Below are 14,533 nucleotides of genomic sequence, written 5' to 3'. Positions count from 1 at the left end.
ATATATACCAATAGTACTTTTATAGCTTTTGTTGCCTCTACTACTATTAATATCAGCAATAATAAAGTGCTACGTGTTGTCATCATTGTGGGCAGCTATGTAAGCACCCGGGGAACAATTAGGATATGGGTGTCTTGCTTATAGAGACACCATGAAATATGGGAATCAGAGGTGGAGTCTATGTGATATGCGGGTATATGGAGTATACCCACTAGAAAAGCTGAAGAATTTCAGTATACCCACTTAAAAGTTCCCAGTGATACATGACACATGGCACGTGTCATTGATACGTTAAACAGCAGTTAAACACTTCTGTAACAACCTGTCGGTATGCAGCGCTTGCTTATTGCATTCACTTATCCAGCTAATTATTATATAATTAATACTTATGTACTTACAACTTAATACTTGAACATGTTTTGCGTTGATACTGTTTTATCAATTCTATAACATGTTTTTAATGCAAAGCAAACTGTTGTACAAAGTTTGTTGTTCATTTATTGAAATAAAAGCATCAGAGAAATTTGGAAATGTTCAATATGTTTAAAAATCCAAATAAACTGACGATAAGATTGTACTAACAGCGTACTTTGGTTTCTAAGCACAGTATACGGACCGACCGCGGTAAAGTTAATTACCGGTTTACGTTGGACGTTGAACATTTGCGCTCCGTGGCTTCAACGGTGGTCCAACGTAAAACTAACTTTACCGCAGTATACCACTACAAAAATGTGGACTACACCACTGATGGGAATGGCTGGGGATCAAACCTGGGACTTTCGTGTCCCAAGTCAGCTGCCCTATCTTTACTCCTTCTCACATTATTAGAGCTAACCAGTTTAGTTAACTCTGTTGCCACACAGCAAGATAGTCCAGTTTGTCTTTATGTTGCCCCATGCTAGAGCGGTGCCCTGTCCTGGGTGTACCCTGGTTTGGCTCGTCGGCTGCTTGCAGATAGTCCCCAGCCTCCCACGGCCCTGAACAAGCAGGCATTGAAAATGAATGGCTAATAATAATAATAATAATGACACCAGGAAGATGCTCCGATTGCACCTCCTAATGTAGGTCTTCACCAAAACGAACAGCCGTTTAATTCTTAACCACTTCAGATACATTAAAGCTAAAAAAGACTATAAACATTCAGTGAATTCAAAGAGACATAAATAGTAATGTGAATGTTGGCTAAAATAGTAATTTGTAACTGAGCACTATATGGTTAAGGGGCATTTTCCCACTTAGGAATGTGAGACTTTCAGTTTAGTCATGACCACACACCAGCCACATTTTACAGGTAACAGCTATTTGAGTTCTGCAAGACCACATGAAAGACATTTAGTTTCTTCCCTGTCTTTTCCTCCCTTCCCAGTACGAACACATCTCACAAGGCAACGTGGATCCGCAGCGGCCTTCAGGAGATGACATCATCTTGGAGCAACTCCGTACAATATGTTCCACAGTAATCATATTGCCATGTCACTCCCAATGTGCTCTGGCCATTTAAATCCTTTAATTATATACCAGAAGCAGAGAGGTGGTGTTTACTGTAAGAGCTCAGAGTACCTAGTTTTATATTGTTTATCGTGTCTTGTTTTAATAAACTTGTGTGGAAGAAGAGCCCTCTGGGCACTCGTAGCCACTGTAATGAGAGTGTGTTTAGTCTGAGGACTGTGTACGACTAATGCTGATGGATTGTACGGCTGCAGGTCAAGCCTTACCCTCTCGCATAATAGAAAGAGCGACGAAAACAAAAAAAGTACACTCGTGTAACATAATGCATGACAAGTTCAAATGAAATTATGTTTTACCTGGTTAGAACAAGCTAGATGAAAACCACACAACACTAGAAATAACCTTGTTTACTGTTTGGTGCTAAAAGGCTCAAATAATTAATCAGTTTATCCTTTGGGGTCAGACAAGAAACTTGAAAAAAAAATAGCTCTATTGATAAAGTTTCACTCAAGGACTTTATTTCTAAGAAGTGGAGAGCTTTTCTTTCTTGAGCCATGAGACTCTCCTTCCCCACTGACCGGCCCAGACTTGCCTCCTCACGAGATAAGATAGTGTTGACTACAAGCCAGTGTGTGCACAGACTCATGTGGGGCCTCGCCGTGCTGCTTAGTCACAATCATCCACATCCTGTGCTCTGAGGTTTTACTGGTTTATGATGTTTGGGCTGCCAGTTGAAGAGTGACAGTTCAAAGCAGCATGCCAAATTGAGAATTCATGCCCTGTGGACAAATCGTAGGCAGGATCAGGTTAGGGCTTTAATTAGTGGCTAGATAACACAGATTTAAAGCCAGGAGTTGTTAATTATATTTTTTAAATCTTGATATCGTTCTCACATTAATGAATCTTTATAAGTTAAGGTTAGGTTGTGTTTTTATTTTTTGTACTTGAACAAAAACAACCCTTAAAAAAGGAGAAGTAAATGTATACGTGGTTATTTAAGCAGGACTCCAAACTATTCAGGTTTTTCTCACATTCTCTCAAAATATTTTTTCCCTCCTCGTTGGATTAGAAACTACAATTTACTGAAGCTGAACTAAGCTAAATAAAACAAGTAAGCAAATAAATAAAGGGATAGTTCAGATATTTTGAAGTATGGCTCTGTAGAATGGTTATGGACATTTATTTATTTATTTATTTTCTGCAATCTCCTTCACTCAGTGCGGAGAAATATAATTTAATTTTGACCAGACTGATCAGCTCGTTCAAGTGGAGACCAAGATCAAAGTTAATTGCTGTAAACAGATTTTTAATTTAATGAATGAATTAATTAATTTGAACTTTTACACCACTGGTAATTTTGCATTGCGTGCAACTCGAAAAGGAAGAATCAGGTAAAGACAATGGACGGACGGTTAATACAGCATAAATATTGTGCTATTACTGCAGGAAGTGCCCCAGGACAATCTAGAAGTGCTACAGCTAGTTACGGCTACAACTCATTACACTTCCAAATTACAGCATTCCTTGTGAATGGGAATGAAATGGAAAACTGATGACGTTGTAAAGGTTTATAAACCACAAAGACATTTTTGAGACGGACTTGTTTAAACCCTCTTTGAGTTTGGTCCTACCCAAGCTAGTTATTAGTTTATCAATTCAGAGTTAAACTCTACAAACGATGTCCTCTAAAGAGCTATACAGCTGATATTAACTGTTTATAACATTGCCACTGACTTCCTGTTCAGAAGATCTAAACTACTGCTTTATTCAATGACCAAACATTTAAAGGCAAGGCTGTGGGAAGTGTGGGTGCAGGAGGTGCTGTAGGACATGCATGTCTACATGTACAGTTAATAAATCATTGAATGAAAACTGATTTTCTCAGTGCTGTGAAGAGTAAAATTCTAGTAATATTTTAAACATCAAGTTTTGCATTTCACGTGTACAAACCTGTTAGCCTGCATCTGTGTGCAAAACTTTACAACGGCTTAAAACCTACATGTAAGTGGGCAGAGAAGCATCGGGTCAATATTACAATTTTATACATATTGTCACTCCTTCCCCCCCCCCCCCCCCCCAAAAAAAAAATGTGCATATTAAGATTAGAAAACATGCACTGCCAGTTTACATATTCCTGCATATATTTGTCAAATTCAGAATATAATTCAAAATCTTACTTCTAACATAAAAAGCTCTGAACAACCTGGCTCCATCTGATATTAGAGATCTTATTGTTCCATATTTTCCTAACAGAACACTTTCTCTCAGACTGCAGGCTTACTTGTGGTTCCTAGAGTTTCTAAAAGCAGAATGGGAGGCATATAGTTTCAGTTATCAGGCTCCTCTCTTGTGGAACCAACTTCCAGTTTCTGCCCATGAGGCTGACACATTGTCCAGTTTTAAGACTGGGCTCAAAATGTTCCTTTTTGATAAATCCTATAGTTAGTCAGCTTGGTTTCCTGACCTTTTTCTTATCATATGCTGCTATAAGCGTAGATTACTGGAGAACAAATTGACCACATTTCATCAAATGAACAGCTACAAATACAGTAGTCCCTCACTACTTCGCGGGTTGTTTGTCGCTGACTCGCTCTTTGTGGTTTTTCAAATTAAGAGTGGACATGACACACAACTGGCTGATTTGATGGATGAGCCACACAAGCGGCGTGAATTTTTTAATTTAAAATAAATTATTTTAAATTATTTAGCACCTGTGTGCAGCCCACAGGTGCAGGGAGAAGCTCCCTCCGCTCTCTGCCACGCCCACATTTCTCCTCCATGCTGAAGCAGCTTCGTGCTGTCCAGCTGCACCGATCGACTTTTGTCTTCCAACTTAAAAGTCAAAGTATATCACATCGTAAAATCGTCATAATCACAAAATATAAAAGTGTTAAAAGTTATTTTTAATTATTTTAGAACTTCTATGTTCAGTTGTTGCCGTATAATTGATCAAGAAGTACATTTCTGCTCCGCGCTGCTGCTGCTGCTGATGATGAAGGGTCAACCTTTGATGTCCTGCTGCACTTCTCTTCTCTACAATTTAAATTTAAAAACTGTAATATGGTCAATAAACAATTGTTTATTGACCATATTACAGTTTTTAAATTTAAATTGTTTATTTACACGGAAGGAGGGAGATTGGGAATGAAACTTGAACTTGGACTACTGTATCCCTGCTTCACAGTTTTTTTAGAGGCGGGGTCCCCTAAATCCCGTGATAAACGAGGGGCTACTGTATATACAAATAAATTGTGTGTATTTGTAATTATTCTTTCTTAACATGTGATTTCTGTTGTCTTTCCTCCTAGACAAAAACTGATGGCCTCCATCATGGACCTGCCATTGTGTATCTGTTCCTCCTTCCTGTCCTCTCAAACCCAGCCAGTCAAAGCAGATGGCCGCTTGTCCTGAGCCTGGTTTGCTGGAGGTTTCTTCATCATGAGGGAGTTTTTCCTTTCCACTGTTACCTCTGTGCTTGCTTAGGATGGGAGACTGTGATGAAGTGAGACCTCAAAACAATCTGTTGGCTTCTTAGGTAAATAACGTTATTAACTGATTTTATAGTGAATGTTTCTATTCATTGTCCTGAGAAGTCTTCTGTTGTGACTTGGCACTATATAAACAAACTGAATTGAAATTGAAATTAAATTTAGTATTTTGATATTTTTCATTTGCGTGTTTGGAGTCATAAGAATTCACACATGCTCTGAAGCATATTGCCACATCTATGCCTGAAGTTTAGAAAATGTTTATTCTGTAAGATTATTTAGAAGGTCATTTTATTGTTTATATAATTTGGCAGACATGCAGTTTCTAAATTTAACAAATAAAAATCACCTTTTGTATGAAAAAATCCATTTTGCTTTTAATATTTCTACTCATTAGAGTTACCTAATACAATCCTGTCAAGAGATAATATTAATAATAATTCATGCATGCTACAGGTATCTTGTCATTCTATGGTAAGTGTTACTTTTGTAATAAGAAAATCAAAGGCCTTCTGTCACAACCTCCAAAATAGGTAAAGAAAAACAGCTTCTGAAAAGAAAAAAAAAACCTCATTCACATCAATCAGGTTTTAACCTTGAAAACAAAAACAAGAAGAAATGGACCCACGGAGAGACAAACACCTGAAGCAAATCCGAGCATTCACTCTTGTTTGAGCAGTGACCAGATAAGATAGCTCAAAGTTATCAGCACGAGATGAATCCCTAGTAGTGTTTGCCCCAGGAGGGGTTTCATCAATGTAGTGGGAGGGAGAAAAATCAATCCTTCAAACCACATATGGTGACAAATAAGCACCTAAAACTGAACTGAAATTAGTTGTACCCCCAACAGATTTCCTCTGCCAGAAACCAGGAAGCTGGTAAAGGAAAAGAAAAAAGATCTGAAGCCTTGTCATTCCTGAAGAAGAATACACCATAATTATAACAAAAAAAAAAATATGTGGACAAAAATGAGAAACACAATGCATCAGCTTTGAGGCACTTTAGGTAATTTTTCACCCAAATCACTTGAGCTTTTTTTTTATTTTATTGTTTTTATTGACAACTGTCAAAAGGGGAAAAAAAAAAAAAAAGTTTTAGCCCTGTGTCTCTCTGTAAGCATGTGTTCATAACTTTTACAACTCACAAAGTAGTTATTTGATGCACATCTACAGCTTTTTGGGTCAACACACAAATTACACATATCATGATGGCTATCATGTGTGGGTTTTCTCCAGGTACTCCAGTTTCCTCCCACAGACCAAGAATATGCGTGTTAGACTGATGTGGTTTTGTGGTTGTAGCTGAGAGTTGTCCACAATATGTATGTTAAGTGCTCAGTGATCACATGAGATCTCACAATAAATCATACGGTCAAGCACACAGTATTTGCAAAGTTTGAACAAAATTCAATTAAGATCAATTCAGTTTATTTATATAGCGCCAATTCACAACAAAGTTGTCTCAGGGCACTGAACAGAAACATCCATATACATAAAAGAAGCCAGTTAGTAAAGTTCACTATTTGAAGAAGCCAGCAGACTTGTTTAATCTTCATTTCGTCACAGTCTCCCATCCTGAGCAAGCACAAAGGCAACAGTGGAAAGGCAAAACTCCCTTTTAACGGAAAGAAACCTCCAGCAGAACCAGGCTCAGGACAAGTGGCCATCTGCTTTGACCGGCTGGTTTGAGAGGAACAGGAAGGAGAGACAAACAAACCCAGAATGGCAGGTCCAGATGTTGGTGCAGATGTATCTGAAAGACAAAAAAACACATTAAAGGATAGAAAAAATAATTACAAATGTTGAGCAGAGTAAGTACAGACAGTAGCAGAATGAAAAATGTGGTCAGTTTGTCCTCCAGCAGTCTAACTCCAGTTAAGACTCTGGCAGCAGCATTTTGGATCAGCTGAAGATGTTTTAAAGAAGTATTTGGACATCCAGATAATAAACCATTGCAATAGTCCAGTCTAGATGTGACAAATGCATGGACCAGTTTTTCAGCATCATTTTTAGATCAGATGTTTCTAATTTTAGTGATCTTATGCAGGTGGAAGAAGGCAGTTCTAGTAACGTTTTTAATGGGGGGGATAAAAGACATGTCCTGATCAAAAATAACACCAAGATTTATAATATTAGAACTGGAGGACAGATTAATGCCATCTAAGGAGGGAGAAAGACTGAATAATTCATTCCTAAGGTGCTCAGGTCCAAAAATCAAAACCTCAGTCTTGTCTGTGTTCAAAAGCAGAAAATTAAGGGTCATCCAGGTTTTTATGTCTTTAAGACATGCGTGTAGTCTAAGTAGCTGATTGGATTCATTGGGTTTCATGGACAAATATAATTGTGTATCATCAGCATAACAATGAAAATTTATCCCATGTTGTTTAATAAGTTTACCTAATGGAAGCATAAACAAGGTAAAGAGTATTGGTCCAAGCACTGAACCGTGAGGAACTCCATGAGTAACTTTGGTGTATGAAGAAGATTCATTATTTATATTTAAAAACTGGAATCTATCTGATAAATATGATTTAAACCATTTGAGATCTTGTCCTGTAATCCCAACATCATATTCAAGCCTCTGTAGTAAAATATTGTGATCAACTGTATCAAATGCAGCACTGAGGTCTAACAGGACCAGTATAGATACAAGTCCATTGTCTGAGGCCTTGAGAATATTATTAGTGACTTTTACTAGTGCTGTTTCTGTGTTATGATGAGCTCTAAACCCTGACTGAAACTCTTCAAACAGATTATTTCTTTGTAGATGTTCATGCAACTGACCTGCAACTATTTTCTCTAGAATTTTTTAGATGAAAGTTAGATTAGATATAGGTCTATAGTTGGCCAGAATTTCTGAATCAAGGTCAGACTTCTTAAGTAAAAGTTTAATAACAGCAACCTTAAAGCTCTGTGGTACATAACCATTCATTAAAGACACATTATGCAGATTCAAAATGTGGTCATCATTTAGGGGAAATACCTCTTTAAACAGTCTGGTTGGGATGGGACTTAGCAGACAAAATAGCTACAACTTTATAATTCCTTATGAAAAGATGGTCTCAGTTTAAATCTCTGGCATTAAAATGAGTGGGCGACTTGCATTCCTTTGAGAATTGCCTGACATTTATTTATGAACCGATTTGGACATACAAACAGAAACAATAAAAACTGTATCATTTAGGTTCAAACTCATCTCTTACATTTTATTAAGGTCACTTCTATATCAGCTTTTATAAGATGACTGAATCACAAGTTAACATTTCCTGAATTATATTTGCGCTCTGAGTTTATGTCTGTAAAGACGGATAGTGCCACAAAAAAATCTTTAATAGAGTCCTTTGACTTCTTTGTACTTTGCATTACATATGCACATATAGACTAGTATTTGCCTCAGCCTTCCATCCATATCAGAGCCTCAGGATGCCCTCTTCATATACAGACTCACTGTCCTTTCTTTTATGTTTCTGAAGAATTTCTAAGACAGGCTTCAAGATAGATTTTCATAAATGTCCTCTTTTGCAAATCCTCCACATCCCTCTATGTGCTTTGAGAGCCTTCTTTATCTTAACAGTAAAGGTCACTAGAGGAGACTTAGGGATATGGAAAGGCTAAGCTGCATGCATGGGAGCCCCACTCCCACAAATCCATTTATCTATTTATCTAAAAATCAATAACAGAAGGTTTGGTAATGAATGTGTCAAATCACAGTCCCACTCAGGTGGGGCAAAGCCGCGGCACACTTTAGTGTCTTCGTGAACACGTTAATGATCTGGCTTTAGAAGCTGTGGTCAAATCCTGTCAGAATGTTAGTAGTCACAACCGCTCATCCAGCAGCGCCATGATTAGACACTGATTATGTAAAATAATGTGTGTATGATTTTCTTTACTGATTATGCTAATCTCAAAAAGAAGCAGGCTTTATCCCTGTTCATGCAATATTAATACAAATGTGATCTCATCAACACTAAATCTCTGATTCAATTTTATTACTCCAATCTCCTGGATACTTTTCAAACAGACTCTCAGTAGAAGAGCTCAGGATTACAAGATGAGACCCGTAAAACAATTCTGCTAATGAACAGGAAGGCAAAGTTTGGAGAAACCACGTAGAGAAGGAATTTAGTCATAAAACTGTGAGCGGATTAGCGTTTCCCTTATTTCCAGCATTTCCTCTTTGATACGTTGCTACGCTAATCTCATTATAAACGTCTGTCAAGCATACGTTACAATTCATTTTAACAAGGTAGAATTTCCTGCCCTCTTGACAATCACAAATTAAAACACATGAGAGGTTCCTCTGGATCAGGCTCCAACAAGGAAAAGAGGAATGGGTCCAGAGCTTTTGATCATCTCCAGTCAAGACCAACAGAAGTACCATAGATAAAATGGGAATGTGGCCCTAGCATTGGTTAACAAGGTGGAAAGACAGATGTACCCTAAAAAACCCTCTTCATAGCAAATGTTCTTATGTCTTGGCTTGTGTCATTCATTTTAAACTGAAGGCTGAGTACTCCTTGAAGTAACGTAGACTTTCGTGCTAGTCATAAATGAAACCATTAAGAGTTGTTTTTGTCAAATCTTGAAAATAAAGTTATGTGCTATTTCTTAGCACTCAGAATATGTGTTGTGTAAGATGCTCAGAAACTACCACATCAAATTGTAGCTCAATGTCTCCATAACTTGCAGAGTTATAGGCCTTTATGTGCTATCTAAGGTCAGTTAACTGTTGCATGAATTGAATTGACTACAAAGTCTAATCACTTGTAAAAGTACATTAAATATTTAGGTTCTGAAGTGGCTCAGTTGGTAGAGTTGTTGTCTCTCAGCGAGAAGATCGCTGGTGCAAATCCTGGCTGAGGGCCTTTCGGGTGGAGTTTGTATGTTCTCTCCGTGCATGTGTAGGTTTTCTCTGGGTACTGCAGTTTCATCCCACAGATCAAAAACATGCATGTTAGGCTGATTGGTAACTCTAAATTGTCCCTAGGTGTGAGTGAGAGAGTGAATGGTTGGTTCTAGGGGTGTAACAGTACGCTAAAATCACATTTCGTTTCAGTTCAGTTTCAAGGAGGGCTCGGTTCGGTTAATTTTCGGTACAAAAAAGGCCAACATAAAGACTTACAAAATGTTTATTTTGAAAATATGCCAAGTAAACAAGTTCAGTCATTACAGACTTCTTAGCTGGAGGTGACCTGGTGGATGAAGAGGACTCAGCTGCTATCATCCTCAGACTGCAAACAACACAGATGTACAAAATTGAGTTAATAAGTTTATAATTTTAATTTAAAAATGTTAATTAAATCACAATAATACAATAACAATACCTCTTGCATGGTCATATGAGATGCTTGAATATTCTCTCTCATTCATCATTGATGTGGCAGAGCTTTAAATCTGGGGTCCGGCTTGATGACAATATCAGTTTTAGCTTTTTTATAAAGTGCTGCTATAACTTTTTGGCTGAAGTGTTGATGTGACGGGATGTCATAGGCAGCAGGGCTCAAAAACTTTAATCATATGCTTAAAGCCGGCGCAACAACAACATTTGGACGTAGATCCAGAGCTTTAAAAACTCCTACAGCTTGTGTTATTGCTTTGGACCGATCTGAATTACCTGATGATGGAGGTTTAAATGCTACTGTTATTGGTCTTTGCAACAAACTACGTTCACATTCGGATGATGCCGTTTCAAGTGCGTTAACAAGTTAGAGCGGCAGATCCAATCTCCGTGAAACAACGTCGACACACAGCTTTAGATTTGTTCACTTGTCTTTTAACAAGAAAGTCATAATGTTCCCAAACAGGAGACCGCAACGAGATGGCTTGTCCGTTGCCTGCTAGGCTGCTAATGCTTTGCGCGCTGCAAAATAATAGCGCCGTGCTGAAACACGCTTAGGAACTTTAGTTCTGCGGCACATAATCTCTTGTTAATAAAATTTAATGAGTGAAAAAATACTGTAACTGAAACGGTACATATATGGACTGAACCGAACATGCTGCACTGAAACAGTTCAATACACCCATGTGTACCATTACATCACTAGTTGTTTGTCTTGTGTGTCCCTGTGATGAACTGGAGACTTGTCCTGGGTGTCCCCCTGCCTCTTGCACAGTGATTGATAGCTGGACATGGGCACCAGTAACCCCCATGACCCAAAAATGGAAGAAGCAGGTAAAAGATAACGGATGGAGATAGGTTCTGAAAGTTTTATTTGCGTTTCATGGTTCATGAAATATTTTTCTCACAAACAAGGTTGACTCCAATAGTTACCGGTAATTAGGGATGCACAATATTGGATTTTTGAAAAGTTTATCAGTTGTAGATATAAATTTAAGAATTACTTTCTAAGCATTTTATTTAAATCTGTCCTCTAATTCTGCTGATTTTTTTGCTAACAAACAGACAAACAAATGCACACAATGGCAAAATCATTGTATAGTTAACAAATGCTGCATTGAGCTGCTGATTTTCAGGCAGAAACTAAATTACGGTAACTTTAAGGGACTGTTTTCATCTGCAATATCATCGTCGTTACAGTTCCAGTGTAATTAAAACTGTGATTTCATATTAGGTTTAAATAAAGTTGCACCTTTAGAACAAGTATAGAGTGATAATAAACAGACAAACCTGTGGAAGAAGCAACACATAATTAGTGGCTCGTTAATTGCAGAGAATCATTAAAGCGCACTTAGTGTGGCGTTAAACTAACTGTTTGCAAGGATAATGATTTTTACACTCTGTTTTGGTAGAGTGGCCTATTTTCTTTGAAAAAAATGTGAAAAATACCTTGAGTCACTGTGTTTGAACTGTTTTTATTTCACAAGATGACTGTCTAACTGTATTAACTCCCTGTCTGCAACATGTAGTTCCTAAAATATATCTTGTGACATATTCAAAACCCACTGCTGAAGGTGGCAACGATAGTCCTCCAATAGTCCTGTGTGGTATATCTCCACAGCCGTAATTATTATCTGTCCATCTCCAAAGCAATCCGAACATTGTGAATGAATGAACTGTGGTCTTCAAGCACTCACACGAGCAGTATCTTAATCACAGCTAATCCCAGGTAGCTAGACATGTCTTAAGGGGACACAGGACGGTACACATCACCCCAATTAGCTGCAGATATAGCTTTAAAAAGCTATCATTAGGAGAACATAACCTTCCTGTCACTCAACCAGCCTTCTGGCTTTACTTAGCACACAGTTAAAAATTGCAAAGCAGTCATACAGATGTAAGCTTGTAGCAGTCACACATTTTTTTTTCTACATCCAAAACGCACTCATAAATACGCATAAATGCACAAGCTTTTCAAAAAGTACAGGAAGTCAGCACAAATATAGTGTTTTCAGTGAGGTAAATTGAGCCTACGTGCTGTTTGTGGGTACATAAACATAACATGTTGATTTATGTATGATATTCCTCCAAGCAAAATAAGAAAACATAAAAAAAAAAGTTCTTCTAGACACAAATTGCACTGCCATATTCCATATATCCTGGAGCTTGCAAATTATAATAAAAAGATACATGCATGTCACACGCTTTTCTTTTGGGTAATGAATGATGGCGGAACATGTACATGCATTTTCAGTGTCCATATAAATATCAGCTCAGTATGCAGATAGTGTCCCTGGTGTTTTATTGTAAGATTGTCTTTGCAGGCCTTTGCAGGAAGACAGTAGAGCATTAAGTATTATCTCAGCAAAGGCAGCGCCATTAAGCCTGCAACAATAAGACCGGGGTCAAGGATGAGTTTGAATGACGGCTCAGGATGAATGCAATTTCCACCGAGCTGATAATAAAAGGTACTGTACTCACAGTAAAAATCAGAATAATATTTTCATCCCACCAGATTGACTGTTCGTACATGCTTTTAATTATTGTGTTCCATTTTTCGAGCAGAGAGGTCAGATTTAAGGAGGACCATGACCAAGACTGTGAGATTGATGGTGAGTCTGAGCAGGCCCAACTAAATTTAAAGCCATTCACTGTTAATAAAAATAAGACAGACCTCACTGTAAATCATCTAATGCGCTAATGTATTAGCGATAATGAATTTGCGCTGCCACGTTTAACCTTAGTTTTGCAAATCATTATATTTGAGATTAACAAGGGAGGGAACTTAAGTGAACTGTCTGCAGGGAATTACAGCTGGGGCCTTGTTGTCAATCAAGGATTGTGTTTCGATGTCTTTCATTAGGGCTGGTGGAATTAAATAAGACTTTCTTTTAATGGCAAATGGCTCTCCCATTTAACGCTCCTCTTGCTCTCCCAAGATGGTTAACTCTTCATTATCCAAATTAAAGGCATCCATCTCTGTTGGCTCCTGCCACATTGTCGTGACCTCTACCTGTCAAAACTTTCATGTAAGCATTTGAGTGATGGATGAGACCACCAGAACCCCATTGTCAAAATTATCCAGTGACTGTCCAACCCTCGGTGATCCATTCAATCCGTCTCCCCGGGCCACATGCCACCAGCCATGATTTAACAATGAAGCTGAGGTGCTAATTTACTCCTCGCAGAAATTAGACACTACCTTTTAATTATATGCCTGGGAGTGTTTCTAAGAGTTCACAAGGATCACCTCGAAAGCTTTTAACTTTACTTTATGGGGGCCAATCATTTATATTCTTCCAGATTGTTATTTCAGGGGTCTTTCAACACACTCTGGACCAGAGGGAATCTGACAAACCAGTAATAGGGTGGGAGAAAAGTGATAAAATCAGTTTTTATATATGAAGGTCATGGATGTGATTAAAGGAAGTGACACAAAACAAAATGTTTCATTAGTTACTTCATCATCCATCCATCCATCCATCCATTTTCTTTACCCGTTTGTTCCATTTTGGGTCACGGGGGTCGCTGGTGCCCATGTCCAGCAATCACTGTGCGAGGGGCGGGGTACACCCTGGACGGGTCGCAAGTCCATCACAGGGACACATAGAAACAAACGAGACAAACAACCATTGACTCTCTCACTTACACCTAGGGACAATTTAGAGTTACCAATCAGCCTAAAATGCATGTTTTTTTGGTCTGTGGGAGGAAACCGGAGCACCCGGAGAAAACCCACGCATGCACGGAGAGAACATGCAAACTCCACCCAGAAAGGCCCCTGGACCGGGGTTTGAACCAAGGACCTGCTCGCTGAGAGGCAGCAGCTCTACCAGTTGTGCCACCGTGCTGCCCAGTTACTTCATCATATTTGTCTTAAAATCAACTTGTAATTAAGTGAGAAGGTTATAGAAACAACGGGCAGCACGGTGGCACAACTGGTAGAGCCACTGCCTCTCAGCGAGCAGGTCCCTGGTTCAAATCCCGGTCCAGGGTCCTTTCTGGGTGGAGTTTGCATGTTCTCTCCGTGCATGCGTGGGTTTTCTCCGGGTACTTCGGTTTCCTCCCACAGACCAAAAACATGCATGTTAGGCTGATTGGTAACTCTAAATTGTCCCTAGGTGTGAGTGAAAGAGTGAATGGTTGTTTGTCTCGTGTGTCTCTATGTGTCCCTGTGATGGACTTGCGACCTGTCCAGGGTGTACCCCGCCCCTCGCACACTGATTGCTGGACATGGGCACCAGCGACCCCCGTGACCC

This window comes from Nematolebias whitei, unplaced genomic scaffold, assembly GCF_014905685.2.
Source record: "Nematolebias whitei isolate Nwh7 unplaced genomic scaffold, NemWhi1 Nwh_scaf_192, whole genome shotgun sequence".
In the NCBI taxonomy this organism is placed as follows: domain Eukaryota; kingdom Metazoa; phylum Chordata; class Actinopteri; order Cyprinodontiformes; family Rivulidae; genus Nematolebias; species Nematolebias whitei.
This window is presented reverse-complemented; position numbering follows the sequence as displayed.